We start from the raw sequence: 16,871 nt of genomic DNA on the forward strand, positions 1-16,871 counted from the left end.
ATATTATTTTCTCCATGGTAAGGTTTCAGTACAAATCTCTGTTATCCCGTATTACACAGTGGCATATACATTTGTGTGCTATATAAATATGGACAGTACCCAAAAAAGAAGCTTCTCGAAGTCTGGGAGGCTTCCACAGCTGTGGGGGACAGACAGAAACTTCTTCCTAAGCATTCATGTGCATGACATTACAAAGCCAAGAGCTCAGAGTTAAGCCGTTCCCGCACCTCCTCCAAAACAAATGTATCTCTATCCCCCGCCCCTTACTGACGATGATGGGCAATCACTTTGTTTGTTCATGTCTTCACACATTCCTATAGGAGATCCAACACACCATAGTTTTGAAATCACAGATAAAAACACAAGATAAGAGCTTGTAGGAGACCTTGAACCTTAACTAGTCAACAAATCCCATTTCTCGAAGGATGTTCTGATCTGCGTGACCTCAGAATGAATAATCTCCTGTGGAAATGGCAGAACATCCAGAAACTTTGGTAAAGTACATAGCGCTGGCATGATTTGAAGGCTGTGAAAAGAGTTTGATTCCTCCCTCTCTACTAAGTATGGATATCATGGAGCTGTGATCAAGAATTAATGACTGTATCTATGACTGTCAGTAACTGGCAAGAACCGGCAAACAGCAAATGAGTTGAGGGACATTTTGAAGTTCTGCCTAGTAGCGCACAGCATGGCGGAGTGGTGCCCCTGGCCTCCAGTCAGCTGCCCTGCTGCAAATGCACCAGTGGAACCCATCTAGCACTTCCGGTGGTACATTTGTAGAGAACTCACTGATATTTCCTACCTCCCAGTGAGCAGCAGCAATGCAACTGACCAGAAGTCAGATGAGCTGCAGTACCTCACCAAGCTGTCCACTACTGCTCTAAGCAGGATGTGTTTGGGAATGTACACAAATTTCCCTTTGCCTGTCCTCTCCCACATTTCTCTTGAGAAACACAGCAGCTTTCAGCTTCTAGTAGAACTCAATGGGCTTACGCCTGACTAAGTCTGCATAGGATTGGACTGCAAGAGAAGCCCTACTCAGGCATTCAGTTCGCACAATTAATAATTGCATGGACTGGGAGAACAGGACCACATTCACTGGCCCAACCCTTGCTCAAGACGCAGCCTCCTGTTGGCACATAGGTTTCTTGCACAATTTGGAACTCTTCACACCCAATCTTCACTCCATGGGGAGGCAAGACTGTCCCACAGCTCTCAGCTCTCAATGCTAGCAACTCCTTGTCCAGAGAGGAGGAAAATGAATACATTTATTCTGAAGAAAAAGTAATCATCGGATCCTGATCCAGATATGAGCCCCTCTCACCGGTGTTTTCCAATTAAAATTGGTCCCTCCCTACGCGTAAACAGCAACGCTGAGATCAAATTGCATACAGGAAGGGGCAATTCTCAGATGGAACCAAAGAGGGGATCTGATCTGGATCAGGGTCCCATGTTTGCTTCTTTGACAAAATTAGAATGGCCACTTCAAGCTTTTAAAAAGTGTGAATAACATACTTTGTAGTTTGGCCCTTGTTGTGGGGTAGGAGAGCTGAAAACAATGCCCATATATTTCACATCTGTCAACCAATATGCTCCTTTGGTTTCTGATAGTACACGGGTAGAAAAATCTAAAAAGCCCGGGACAGAAATTTTCACAGCCCTCTAGCAGCTATGGTGGATCATTTACCAGAAGTAATGTATTTAGCATTAACTCTGGAAGGGTATACTTGAAAGTAAACCCTTCGAATGAGCTGTGAAAATTTGTGTTCCGGGCTTTTTAGACTCGTCTACCCTTGTACTATCTGAAACCAAAGGGGCACATTAGTTGCCAGAAGTGAATTTATTTCAGCTCTCCTACCGCACTATTGGTTAACAATTTACTATTCATCTACAGTTAAAATATGTGGCTTTATGGGTGACGAATCAGTGCAACATCTGGCCCAATGAGCACAAGAAACAAGAATCTATGACCTCAAGGACACCTGTTTTCACATCATGCCTCACAGCCACAATTAGCTCTGCATTGAGCCCCACAGTTGTTTTGCTTTTTTATTTTAATACCCGCCCCCAATGATAACAGGAGTTGTAATTTCTTACCAGTAAAGGAACTAGAACAGCAAATTGGTAACATTTATCCGGCAGATAGCAGTCTTCACATCCCTTTGGGATTCATGGAATTTTCCTAAATCATAAATCAAAAAAGATTCCTCCTCAGGTGACAAACATTTGTCAAGCGGGGGGAGAAGAGAATGGCTGCACAGCTTTGTGCAAGATATAATACTAAACATATTTAGTTGGAACTAAGTAGATTCATCTGAAACCATGGGGCTTACACTGAAATCAATATGTGTTTGACAAAGCAAGATAAAGCTGGCAAAATTGGATTTGCATGACATGTTCTGACTGAATTCTTTTGCATGACTGAATTCTTTTGCTAATGACAATTAGTTTTGAATAAATAAAATGCAAAAGTAATTCTAAATTAAGACTTTAAAATAGCTGATGGGTGACAATAATATTTCAAAAAGATGAAACAATAATTAAAACGTATTGCAAAGGGCCTGTGTGCTTCTGTCAGCTAAATCAGTTCACAAGGCTGAACATCTGGATTGGAAAAAAATCAGATCTTAATTTCTATACACTGCATGATAGAATGGATTTTTTATTTTTTACTAAGCAGCCAAAATCTGCATGAATTCATGAGCAGACAAGAATATTTTCCTTACTAAAGTTTTTTTGGAAGGGATTTGCATCCAGTGGACACCACTGGAATTCATCAAAATCAAAACTTCCAAGTTTTCTTTAGCTCTGCTATAACAACAGACAGGAAAATTTTCTATGGACTTTTACATGTAAATTTTGATATGGCATAAATCACTTCAAAATAATTATTCACAATGTTTTAAGTTTTGGAAACTCAATGTATACTTGCTCTGAATCCATTTCCCCCCACTCCTACTTGTTATATAATGGAGAACTATTGAACTGAAAGATGCAAATTAACTTCTAATAACTTTAAAATAGTCTTAATTTTTTTTATCTAGGACTATTTGTTTCTTTTCCCCACGATTTGCAGGATGCTTGTTTCACAGTAAACATTTCACAATGGAATGTACATCAGTTTCGCTTCCTAGTAATCTAGTGCCAGCAGATGTCCTTGATGTAATTATTTTTTTAAATCCAACCAAGGTGAGTACATGTTTGAATAGGGCATCAGAATAGCATGTATTTTCACAGCAGCTTTCTCATCAACATCCCTTTACCCATCACACCAACCAAACTGAAAAAGTTGGATCTGGCTAGAAACGAAAGGAGCTTGCAAAGCAGTTACAGAATAATAGGACTGGAATGTCAGCAAATCAACACTGGGCAGTGACCATGGCTTGCTAGCTACAGCGTATTGTACAATAGTGGTTAGAAAACAAAAAAAAAGTTACTTATTATTTTTATTCACAATTTTTTAAAGGAACTCTACTCCATATAAAACACCCTACCCAGTTCTCATGTTGAAATTGACGTTCTAGGGTTTTCTTCTTCTTGTATAATGGCTACTCTCAATGCTCATGTACTGAGATTTCCTTCAGCAGAGGCTTTCCTTTAGATGCCCTATCACCTGAGGAGAGGGCAAGCACAAACCCTAGAAAATGCCTTTTTAGCAGTGGTGCCCTGTTTGTGAAATTCCCTTACCAAGGAGACTTGCCTGGCAACCCACATTCTTCTATTTCCAGTATTGGGTAGGTAGGTAGAAACTGCATGTAGCTGCTGCTATAGTTTTTTTATCATGATTTTCACTTTCTGTTGGGTGTTTTTATTTTCATGTACACTGCCCTAGACAGTGTATGCTTTTCTTAAATAAATAAATATTGCGGATTATAGAACCCTAAATTTCTCACCTTCACTCCCAAAACACTGCCAAGGTACCCCCAATGTCCAGGAACTGGCAGCAATTCAACAGAGAGAAGCAACCATCCAGGGGTGGTGAATTGGCAAGATCAACCCCAGAAGCATATAGAAAAAGCAGAGTTTTGGTGATAATACACAGAAATCCTGCTCAGTTATTCAGTGCAGAATATAGCCATTGTGCCTCCTAGCCAGTGATAGCCACCAACTTGTTCCTGGCCCTTTAACAGCAGCTTGATCTGGTGACATTAGCATGTACTAATGCTTATGCAATGAGGTGGCTTATATGCAGAACTGGATTCCTGTCTCCAAATGCTTGTGCTGCATTAATGCTGCATTCCGACTCTTACTATTTTATGGTTGTTCAGTCACATACCAACAAATCCAGATCCCACAATTAAAGCAGATTTGGCACTCTTGCCTTCCTCTCTCTCCCCACCCCCCACCCACCTCAATGAACTTTTTGCAGTAAGGAAAGTGATGGGAAAAGCCACATACAAAAATCAGAATGAAGGCTCAATAAACAGTGACTGTTGTATAACAACCCTGCAAATTGATCTGAATGTATGTTCAAAAAGCGGGTCATCAAAGAGCAACCTAAATCTGTTAAGACTCTGTTGTTTTATCTACTGATTTTGGTAGATCGAACTGCTGTAAATTGCACAGAAGCAACCTTGTTTAAAATATTAATGTTTAGTATCTCTGGAACTATACAGTGGTACCTCAGGATGCAAACGGGATCCGCGACTGCACATCTGCGTGTGCGCAGGTCGTGATTCGCCACTTCCGCGCATGCGCGTGACATCATTTTGATCGTCTGTGCACGCGTGAGTGGCGAAACCCGGAAGTAACATGCTCCGTTACTTCCAGGTCACCACGGAGCACAACGCGAAAGCACTCAACCTGAAGCGTATTCAACCCAAGGTATGACTGTACAGTGGTACCTGGGGTTAAGTACTTAATTCGGTCCGGAGGTCCCTACTTAACCTGAAACTGTTCTTAACCTGAAGCACCACTTTAGCTAATGGGGCTTCCTGCTGGTGCTGCGCCGCCAGAGCATGATTTCTGTTCTCATCCTGAAGCAAAGTTCTTAACCCGAAGCACTATTTCTGGGTTAGCGGAGTCTGTAACCTGAAGCGTATGTGTCAGGGCCGCCTCAGGTCCCAGCTCACAAGAGACCAACGCCAAGTCCACTTTATTTACAAAAGTCTTTATTGAAGTACATTGTTTGTTCCACAGCCGAGGCGCGCAGCCCCACGTCTGTTACGCTTAGACCGCTGAAGTCCCCTCTGAATCAGTCCCGCCTCCACACCAGTTTAAGAGGCTTGTGCTGGTCCACCTCTTCCTGTCCTTCCTTTTCCGCAGGGTCTTTCTGCCCCCCTGGGTTCCTTTCCTCCTGCTTTCCCCTGACGCTGAGTCCCCAGACGCCTGTTCCCCCCTCCTCCGTGCTTTGGGACCAGGCTCCTCCTCCGGGCTCTCCGCATTTCCGCGCGTCTCCACATTTGAACTTGGCGCGCGTTCGCTACCCCTGACCTTCCTCTTGACAGTTACACTACTCTCTGTACTACTCTCCGCCCCTTCCGGCAGGACGTCTTGCCCCGATCTCCTTCCCCTCTCTGCTTCCTGCTCTGCTTCGTCTGTCACACTGGGAACTCCACCCTCTTCACTCCGTTCCGGCGGGGAAGCCGGCCCCGATCTCCAACTCCCACTCGGGGTTTCCCTGCTGCTCCCCTGCTCCTGACGAGTCCCCCCTGTGGCTCCCCTTGGCCTGACCAGGGGCGCCCCCTTTTGGGAATCCTCCGATTCACTTGAAAGACTCATGGAAACCCTCAAGTCATTGTCCTCCTCCTCCTCCTCGTTCCTGGATTCTTCCCCCTCGCTCTCAGTCTCCTCCCTCATCTGTGCCTCTCTCCCTGAACCCCTGACAGTATGTAACCCGAGGTACCACTGTACAATGAAACCATCAATCAGGAAGATCAACCAAAGAAGAGTTGTCCTGTGGCAGAAGAAATAAAGAGAACCTGAGTAAAAATTATTAAAGGCTCTCCAGTGTTTCTCATCCTTGGGTCCCCAGATGTTGTTGAACTACAACTCCCATCATCCCTGAGCTCTGGCCTTGCTAGCTAGGGATGATGGGAGTTGTAATTCAACAACATTTGGGGACCCAAGGTTGAGAAAGGCTGCGAGTCTACCCAAAGAGTCAATATCAGGTACTCTACAGCAGTGTTCCCCAACCTTGGGCCTCCAGCTGTTTTTGGACTACAATTCCCATCATCCTTGACCACTGGTCTTGCTAGCGAGGGATGATGGGAGTTGTAGTCCAAAAACAGCTGGAGGCCCAAGGTTGGGGAACACTGCTCTACAGCATAGCTTCTTGTACATCATCCTAGCTAGTGAAGAACTGAGGATCAGCGCTTGTTTCAGTCAGTTTAAGTGAACTGCTACACATCTGGGTGTTCACAGGTTTCTCAACAGCCGTATGCCGAGTACAATGAGAAAGAAAGATGAGAACCAGCACTGACCCAAGCCGTTTTGCTGCCTGAGCCAATGGGCAAAGTCGAGTGCCTTTCCTTCCATGTGCAGAAGCTAACTGGACTTTAACACTGGCAACAGGGCATTGACCTCCAGTGCACCTGAGAGCAGGAGACTATTTTAAGGGGTACATGGAAGCCTGTGTTGCACACATGGGTCTGATCTTAAACAATTGGGAATGGTCTGGGAGCTCAGGAGCAGCAGCTAGAAAGGGTGTTACTGCTGCCCCACAGCATCTGCTACCTAGGGCATTTGCTTCACTCTGCCTAATGGTAGGGCCAACTTTGGTGAGGAGGTAAGAGATATTGGGTGGGATTCAACTAATGAGGCCCATCAGTGGAAGCCCTGCACAATGACTTCCACTTGTGTAGTGGGGCTTTTCCCTCTCTCCTCCCCTCCTCCCCACTCCCAAAACTGGCTCGGGGGGGTTGGGAGAACCCCTGGAACAGCACACTAGAAGAGGAAAGGGGAATCATTCCATTTTGCAAGCCAGAACAGGCAGTGGCAGCGTTTAGTGTCATACAGATAGTGAAAATCACTTTTTTAAAAGACCGAAGGGCCAATTCTATGTTGCACCTGTAGAATACGGGTTCATCATGGATGCATACACCTGACAAAATACTGTTACACTAGCCAAGAGTAATTACTATGTACTTCTGGCTTGCACATTATGTTTTGCTTCAGGAGTCCTTGCTTAGTAGGCACCACGTGCATGTCTAAAAAGTATACTATTTGAAAGGGCCGTAGCATTCCACTATCATTACATGCACAAGTACACATAGCTCCTGCCCCCTGGAAACATGTTGTATCTCAACAGACCTCAGCTGAAGGTGCTATTTTTGCTCCCCATCTCTTCCATATCACTCAATCAAGGTTACTGGATTGATAGGACATTGGTTCTTAGTTCCTTTTATTCCTTGCTATGTAAAACAGGTTTGTGCAGTGTTGTTGTTTTTTGTAAAAAAAACAAAATATATGAGTACTTTCACCTTGCTGTTTTTTTAATATAAAAACAAGGTGCAAGTACTCATATATTTTGCGCCATGGGTGTCAGCACAAAACGGAGGTCATGGGCAGCAAAAAAAAAAGAGGTGTTGGTATTCTGTACAAGTGAATATTGTCACCAAAGAAAGCTTCATGTGCGTCAGGACTTTATCAGGACTTCTGCTGGTTCCAATGCAGCCTACACAACACCTAACAACACTCCATACAATACAATATTACAAAGGCACAAAGAGCAGGCTATTGCACTTGCAAGTATAATTCTATGAATGTCTTTTCCTAGGTAAATCCCATAAAACCATCAATTCAGGGCTCAATGGGACTTATCCCCATGCAAGTATGCCCAGAATTGCCCAGAATAATTCCTTATGTGTTCAAGTCAAGCATGCACAAATGTCAATATTCTTTGCTATGTGAATCTGTGACCGAAATATATCAGACATTAGTCCCAGATAGTGAATCCTCTTTAAAACCTATTATAGCGGTATATTCAGGAAGCAAAACAGCTGCTGTTGATCATAGACATCAGGAAAAAGAAGTTGGGGGAACTGGTGTTCATCAAAATGATTCAGAACAATTGGTGGGATTTGTACAGAGGGGGAAGGAAGGATGGTGCCTGGTTCTGGGCATGTGTTGGGTGGGAGAATGTGGCCCTTCAGGTCATGTGAGGAGTTGTTTTCAAACAGACTTCTGGCTTAGTATTTCACTTGAGACAGAAGTAACAATTGAATGAGTCAGTTCAGATAGTTCCCACACACTGAGGCTCCTACGGGGCGATACTTTCAGAAAGTTGAAACGGGGAACAGCAGCATAAGTTGTACATTTCAGGCAGAGGGCGAGGAGTAATGGTGACCTTCGCTGCACAGATTATGGAAATAAATAAATAAAAGCCAGAGGCTTCAAGTAACAAACCGGAGAAGTTTCTTCCCAAGCTGCGCGCCAACCAAGATCCCTCCTCGTCACCTCAGCGATTCCCTTCAAACGCTCCCTCCACAGAGACGCTCCAGCAATCCCCCTCGCGCCATTATTAATTAAGAGGAAGTCACTGCTCCAAGGTAACCTGCACGTTTCACACACACACACACAGACAGTCACTTCCAACACCAAGCCAGCGACAAACCAAAGCAAACGCCAAGAGGCTTTGTGCCTTGCACGCCCGGCCAGAGCTATAGCTGCACCAGCCCAAGCCGCCTCTCTCTCCCCGCCCCCTTTGCATTCATTCTCCACCACCAGACGGCTGCTGGCATTTTTCAATTAGGTGCGAGAGAAAACATCTTTGTGAATGGGGAGCTGCTGCTGTTGCTGCAACCGCGGGACACTCTCTGCCCGCCCGCCCCCCTTTGAAAGGTCCACAAAGGTGGGGGAGATCAGTTAAACGAAACGCGCAAGCGCGAGTCAAAAGCACGTCTCCTCGGAAGTAAATCCCAGTAAGCCAAGCAGGGCTAAGGCTTTAGCAGGATTGCAGCACCGTTTCATACAGATTTACAGGGGGTGCGGCTGGAGGAAACTCCCCCTGTGGTAAACGGGATTTGCTCCCACGGCAGATCTGCAGCTTTAGGATTACAAAGGATTGGTTCGGAAGGACTGCAGCCTCAGTTACTAAGCAAACGCACTGAGGGAGGATGGCTAAAAAACCAAAGCCCACGTTTCAACGTGGAAAGAGGCGCATCATATTCGCTACCGCTCTCTAGCCTTTATTATTGTTAAATCTCTCTTCGCCTGCATTTAGCCTAAGGTGACCAGAATCGGGGGAAAGAGACCCGCATCATCGGAGGCAATGGAGAAGAGGGAGGGAGAGACTCACCGCGATCGCTTTGGTTACTGCCGCCGCCAGTCAAGTTAGAAACTCCCGCCGGATCTCAGTCCCCCGCGCTCTCGCTCTGTCCCAGCTTGCTCAGTTTCTTAGCGACACGGTCCAGACGGCTCCCTTTTAACTCCCCAAGGCTGCCCCTTTCGAAAACGTGGGCTGTTTAATGCCTGGGGAGCCTTATTAGGAAATGTTTGCAGGAGTTGGGAGCAGGCGGGACATCGGTTTTTGTGCGTGTGCATGTGGCTGAAAGCGGGGTGGGGGGCGGAGGAGGTAATCAGAGGCAGAGGCGGCGGCGGCAGCAGCAGCAGCCAGCAGCCCTTCTGCACGGACTGCTCGCAGTTTTGACAACAAGCGTTGGTGACCTGCAGCCAGTGGGAGGGGGAGACGAGGCGGGGATGCGATAGGAAAGGCTGGAGGTGCAGAGCAGAGAGTAGACCGGCGCGGGTGAGAGAGACACAGAAGATCACACCGCTAACAACTAGTGATCCATAGCGCAGGCAGCGTCGCCTCAGACCTGAAAGAAACCCCAGGGGCGTGCGCACCTTTTGAAAGCGTGGAGCAGCTCATTGGCGCGCTGTTGTGAATGGCAGGCTCCGTTGTCATTGTCACAGGTGGAATCCCCTCAAAAAAATAAAAAGACCGAAGAAGCGTCCTTCGCATTATTTGGGTGGATGACTATTGTCAATGGAGTCATTACAAAAATAAGAATGAGTGCATCTTTTCTAACTATATCTGAGCCAAGATTTCTCATATTTTTTTCTGATAAAGTTTCCTGGATTTTTTCTTTTTCTCACTACCTTAGAAAAAGGCCACTTTGATGAATTTTCTCCACTCCATTTTTGTTTATTTGTTTGTTAATTATGAGTGGTAACCACCATTTTCTAAATAAAAAAAAAGCTAGAGAACAACGGTGGTAAGGCAATTTGGACACTGCAAAATGGTGGCTAGGCTACCAATACAGTTGCCGCTTCCGCCACTTGCAGCAGCAGAAACAAAAAGATAAATCACGCTTAGGTTAAGTGAGAAGGAGCTGTACTATTGCCTTTGCGGGAGTGGGGGGTGAACCCCACTCCAAGGAAAATGTAGGATAACTCATCCACCCCCAGTAATTTGGCAAAACGCTCCTCTCATACTAAAAATAATCAGATCTGGCAAAGCATCAACCAGTTCATAGAATCGTAGAATTGTAGAGTTGGAAGGGATCACAGGGGTCACTTAGTCCAACCCCCTCCAATGTAGAATCACAACTAGATCATGCATGGCAGATGGCCATCCAACGTCTGCTTAAAAGCTTCCAATAAATTAAGCGGAACACCATTATCATAGAACTGATACGCACAATGTAGTTCCCTGTCCCTCCACCCCCCATCCCCATCACACCTACAATTCCTATTATAAAAAGTGGGCGGAAAACCAGGGAAATAAAAGGTGATTAAGCTGGTTCCAACACTTCTGCTTTTGCCTTCCAGGAGTTAAACATAGTTGGAGTAAATCTATTATCCACCTTTAGACTGGTTCTAAATCCTTGTTTCAAAAAAAGGAACACCGATGCTGGGAGACCATCTGCTACTTCCCTTTCTATTTGAACTCAGTGTTTGGTATCATCTTCTAAAATAAAAGGAACAATATGCCTTATTTGATGGGCAAGATAATAAAGTTCTACATTAGGAAGTCCCTCCACCCCCTCTCTCAAGGGGAGATATAGCTGCTTTCCTCTTATCCTAGGACGTTTACTCATACAAATAATATAATTGCCTGCAAGGATTGCAGTTGCTTGGACTCAATCCAAATCATAAGAGAATAATAGAAGAAAAAAGCTTAGGGAAAAATCTTGTTTTCACCGTAGGCTGGTTTCTACATATACTCACATATTCCTCTCTGTTGTCCATCCAGGCAGGCAAGAAGTTCAAGGACACATTGGCTCTCAAGGAGAGTGCAAAGCAGGGCCCCTGAGGGGTGTAGCTGGGGAGAGTCCCAAGGGCCAGAGAGAGAGGCTTGGAGGGCCACATTTGGTCCCTGGCCCTGAGGTTCCACATTCCTGTCCCAAGGGCTCAGTCAATACAAGGTTCTTCACCACCCCAGTGTTTTCCTCCTCATATCAGTCCTCTGGCATAGGTTAGGTTGAGATACATGACTGGTCAGTTTCATAGATGAATGGGTTTGAAAACATGAGCCTCCCTCATCCAAGTCCAGCACTGACCACAACACCATGATGATTACCAGACACTGAGAGATTACCGTACCTTGCCTACAGCTCCTACACACCTCATCATTCATCATTTGTATTGGGCATTTGGCTGATCACTATAGGTGAAAGGAAAGGAAAGAATCCCCACCTCCTTATTTGCATTACTGCAAAGTTTGCTTGAGCATGTTGTAAAAGCAGTTAGATGCTTTGTAAACACTACAAACAGGAGATAAGCCTCTAGAAATATTCCACTCATGCTATAACTTTTGTTTGTGTACATAAGGCCAGGCGTTGAATATTTGTCCTTCGCTCTTTTAACTCATGACATCATTCACATGTGAGCCAAGGGCAACTTTGGAAGAGAGGCTCTAGACCCAGCCATATTTGTTCCATATGGTTTTGTGGGTACAGTAAAGGGGTTTTGATGGAAGAACATGGTACTTTTATCACTAGGTACCATACGGTACTGAAAATGAACTGAATCTGAATTGTCATGTCCTTCACACACATTAAACCAAGCTTTCTGCTAAAAGTACCAGTGCTATATTCCTTCCCTCCACCCACTTTTGTCAGGGAATTTGAACGCGGGGGCAGATGAGGCAATAAACTGAAACCACTATATTTTCTCCAGAAATGGTCCAAATAATTTGTTTGCTGGGATTTTATCTGGTGAGGTGATCCCACCTTCCTGCATTCAGATTCCATACCCAGCCACAAGGAAACCTTTGGCAGCTGCCCAAATGCCTCCCAAGGTTAGGGAGAAGTATGCTGTGCAATTGATAAGCAGATGGGAAGTCGCTTCCACAGGAGACAGTGATGTTCACCAGCTTCAATGGCTTTAAAAGAGGATCATATTCATGGAGTGTAAGGCTACCAAAGGCTACAAACCACAATGGCTGTGCTCTGCCTCAACTGTCAAAGGCAGTAATGCTTCGGAATTGCTGGAAACTGCTAAGGTCCTGCTTGCAGATTTCCCGACAGGCATCAGGTCGGCCACTCTGAGAACAGGATGCTGTACTAGATGGGCCATTGGCCTGATCCAGCAGGCTCTTCTTGTGTTAAGAATTTCATACCCACCTATGCAGGTTCTGAAGCTGAACAGCAGAGCGGAAGAGCAACTCTGAACCTGAAAGATAAAGAGGAATTGGGTTGGAATAGTAGAAGGCTTTTGTCCATGGAGTTTTCTTGGCAGGGATACTAGAGTGGCTTGCCAGTTCCTGGTCCAGGTGGATCACGTTTAGTCAAAACTCTCCACTATGACCTGTCCGTCTTAGGTGGCCCTGCACGGCATAGCTCATAGCTTCTCTTAGTTATTCAAGCCCCTTCACCATGGCAAGGCAGTGATCCTCAACAAAGGTCTGTATAGTTAAAGCTATGGTTTTCCCAGTAGTGATGTATGGAAGTGAGAGCTGAACCATAAAGAAGGCTGATCGCCGAATAATTGATGCTTTTGAATTATGGTGCTGGAGGAGACTCTTGAGAGTCCCATGGACTGCAAGAAGATCAAACCTATCCATTCTTAAGGAAATCAGCCCTGAGTGCTCATTGGAAGGACAGATCGTGAAGCTGAGGCTCCAATACTTTGGCCACCTCATGAGAAGAGAAGACTCCCTGGAAAAGACCCTGATGTTGGGAAAGGTGGAGGGCACAAGGAGAAGGGGACAACAGAGGATGAGATGGTTGGACAGTGTTCTCAAAGCTACTAACATGAGTTTGACCAAACTGCGGGAGGCAGTGGAAGACAGGAGTGCCTGGCATGCTCTGGTCCATGGGGGTCACGAAGAGTCGGACACGACTAAACGACTAAACAACAACAACAACAACAGTAGAAGGCTTAGACAGCCTAGGCTGGCTCATTGTTTGAGTCAACAAACTACCTAGTCACATACCTGGGATAGAGGTGGAAGAGTATATAGTTGGAACCACCCTAGTTAGTCAGTTAATTACGTTTGGAGTTATTTTTTTAAAAAAATGTTTTTATTGTAATGATTGAGCTCCCCTCACCCTCCAATTTCAGGGCTGTTGTGTTTGCAGAAGCAAACACACACAAAAAAGTGTTTAATGGAATCTTGCTTAAAAACTAATCACATGTATTTGAGAAAGTAGTTTCCACACAAAAACTTTATGCTATAATAAATCTGTTAGTCCTGAAACTGCCACAGGACTCTGTTGTTTACTCATTATGGAAGTACAGTATTGAAGGCACAGGATGTGGGTCCTGGCTGTGGACCCTTAATATATTATGTTGCTCCTAACTGGTCACTTATTGTTTTGAAAGCTATAAACATTTTTCAGACAGCTGCTACAGAGGCATGTTTAGGAAGCAGAGTCCTGATGGGCTTATGCCTTGTTAAGGCACATTCTTTGGCCTAATGGTGATACAGTGGTACCTCGGGTTAAGAACTTAATTTGTTCTGGAGGTCTGTTCTTAACCTGAAACTGTTCTTAACCTGAAGCACCACTTTAGCTAATGGGGCCTACTGCTGCTGCTGCTGCGCCGCTGCTGCACAATTTCTGTTCTCATCCTGAAGCAAAGTTCTTAACCCAAGGTACTATTTTTGGGTTAGCGGAGTCTGTAACCTGAAGCATCTGTAACCTGAAGTTTATGTAACCCGAGGTACCACTGTACTTGCAATTTTCCAAGCTTAAAGACTACAAACCCCAAGGAGACTTTTCAAGCGGCTTCTGTATGAAACAAAAAGCAGGATAAAGTTACTGAGTGGATGCGTTTAGGGAAGCAGATGATTGAAGCTGAACTGTAAATACTGCAGTTCAGAGATGATTATCAGAAGATTAGGAACAGAGATGCCTAAAATGAGTTACAGTAAAATCGAGCAACGGATATGCGAGAATGTCAAGGAAGGTAGGAGAGGATATATTGTTTTGATATTATCCCTCCTTACTAATACTCACGCTAATGAGTAAACAGCAGAGCACATTCCCTTTGCAGCTTATTGGAAGCAAGCTGATGATTCGTTAGAATCCTTTAATTAAGCAATCCAGCCTGGCTTGTCCCTGGTAAGTTTCCCCTTTATTTCCCTCTTAAAATAATAATAACACAACACAGTCTTCTTTAAAAGTAAGAACAAAGTTTTACTCACACTCAGCTCACAGCAGTAATCTGAAGGCAGGCTTTATCTTGTGGTTACAGTGAAAAGAAGTCTGAGCTACATCTCAGACTTTCTGCTTGTGGGTTCCATCGCATGTGAAGGTTGAGCCATGCGCTGGCTAAGAGCCAGGAGAGCAAGAGTCCAAGAGTAAGGGGGAGATGGTTGCGTGACCAGCCCTTTTATCTGGTCAGCTAGGGTCATGCCCATCTCCCTGATCACACACAGGACATCCTCCCTGTCTCCCTTGTCTGGAGCCACATTCCCCTATGGGTCCATTATAGGCAACAGGAAAATGACTGCTCTAGTAATAATAACATCCCACAGAATATGGAGTGGTGTGGATGTGAGTTGAAGATGTTTATGCAGGGTCCTTTAACTACCGTTGCAAGAGCAATGTAGATTTAAGACTTATTTGACACAGTCATCTCTCACTCTCAGCTCTCAGCTCTCCTCCTCATGGACCCACTCTCTGCCCACACAAACCCCCATTCAGGTTCTCGCTCTCCTCCTCCCATCAGACCCACCCTCTGCCTGCATAGTTTGGGGAAGGAGGAAGAAGAGACTGAATACATGAAAAAGGCATCGAAACAGGATGATCTCAAACAAATGATCACGTTTTTCTAGGGACGGGTGGCAACCCTGGCTACACATGACAATACCAGCCAGTGTTGTTAACTTCTGCGCATATATACGCAACTAAGCACCAAGGCCGTTGCTAACTGTTCTGGTACATGTGTGAGCATTTCCATTACTAAAGGTGTTTATACCTCCATCGATGAGCAACCCTGTAGGATATAATGCCATACAGTGTATGGCACGTGTGACAATTTTGCACATTCTTTGTGTGTGCTGCATTGCATTGTATTGCATTCTGTTGTGTCCTGTGTGGTGCTTGTGATGTGGGGAGTACATTATCTAATGTTTGCATGTGTTCTGTCCTATTTTATTTTGTTCTGTTTGGCATATGTATTGTCTTGTGTGTTATTGAAGAATAGCTCAGCCGGTAGAGCACGAGACTCTTAATCTCAGGGTTGTGGGTTTGAGCCCTACATTGGGGAAAAGATTCCTGCATTGCAGGGGGTTGGACTAGATGACCCTCGTGGCCCTTTTCAACTCTACAATTCTATCTCTTATACCTGCTTAATTCTCACATTGGAGTAAACAGGATTTAAACTATGCACGTTTAGTTGAGAGAAAGCCATGGGCATAGCCATTGGGGTGGCAGGGAGGCAGCTGCCCCCTCAGTCAAGTAAATAAATAAAAATACTTAACTAACTGACCAACAGCATTGCAAATAACTTGGTTCTGCCCCCCTCTAAAATAAATCCTTGCAACGCCCATGGAGAAAGCCCAATCAAATTAAATGGGAACTACTTCTGAATAGATCTCCATAGGACTGTGCTGGTAAGGGGTTTACTTTCATTGGCTCATGCCCTAAATCTCTTCTCTTTTTTTAGACTCAAAATATTTCTTTTTGTTATGTGTCATGCTGGAGCACACCTGCAATTTGGCCTCACAAAATCTGAAGACATTTCAGAACTACAGAGGAGAGCCTCTTCCTCTAGCTTACTAGCAGTAAAAAGGTTCTGAAATGGCACCGCATGTACAACCTTTTGTTTATTATGGAAACACTTTAATCGCAAATGAAGTCAATTATCTGAGCAGCTGGAGTTGAAAATGTGAACAATGGAATAGTGACATTCCTGGATTTGCATGTAAAATGCTTGATTGGTAATGAAGAGATCAACTACAATCAGGGTCAAAGAATATTATTCTAGGCATTCTACATTTAATCCACTAAAAGCAAAGAAACCTGGACTACTCAGATCTCTCAGGAACAATTCACACATTGCTTACATTTAAAGTGCTTAGGACCCCTTTATGTTAAGATTCACTTATATGAAATGCATTTAATTAAAAATGTTTAGAATCCATCTTATATAATTATCCTTCAGAATCTACTGAGCTGCCTTGCTGAACCGTATAAAAACAAAGCTATTTCAAACAAAACGAAACAGCAGCAGTAAAAGAGCACAGCATTCCCAGATAAGGAATAAGGACGGCTAGTTGTATTCTGAACCTAAAGCCCTCTGAATTTGCAGAGCCTTAGCCTGTCAACCCAAGCATGAATCAGGTGAATATTTCCTGGGAAGGTGATTAGGTGCCACCACTGAAAGGACTCTGTTTCACATTGCCACACACGGCATATCAGCATCACACCTGAGGCTCCATCTACTCAGTCGCTCTCTTTGCTTTGCCAGCACGAGTGCAACAAAAGACAGAAAGATAGACCTGGAGAGGGGAGAGATTCATTCTGTTAAAGCTCCAG

General features: G+C 44.6%; 1 protein-coding gene across 7 annotated transcripts in view; it reads right to left on the bottom strand.

The window, feature by feature from the left end:
- The window catches only part of MYLK (myosin light chain kinase), a 190,430-nt gene extending 178,985 nt beyond the window's left edge, over nucleotides 1–11,445 (bottom strand). For 2 of the 7 annotated variants that reach the window (XM_077934969.1, XM_077934964.1), the window contains exon 1: nucleotides 9,239–9,573. The gene's annotated coding sequence lies outside the window, so the exon portion shown is untranslated. Of the gene's footprint in view, nucleotides 1–8,346; nucleotides 8,509–9,238; nucleotides 9,575–11,112 lie in introns of those variants that run through there. The other 5 variants (XM_077934968.1, XM_077934977.1, XM_077934971.1 and 2 more) reach the window with 5 other exon arrangements.
- Nucleotides 11,446–16,871: the final 5,426 nt, after the last annotated feature.

The sequence above is a fragment of the Podarcis muralis genome, chromosome 1, assembly GCF_964188315.1.
Source record: "Podarcis muralis chromosome 1, rPodMur119.hap1.1, whole genome shotgun sequence".
Classification (NCBI taxonomy): domain Eukaryota; kingdom Metazoa; phylum Chordata; class Lepidosauria; order Squamata; family Lacertidae; genus Podarcis; species Podarcis muralis.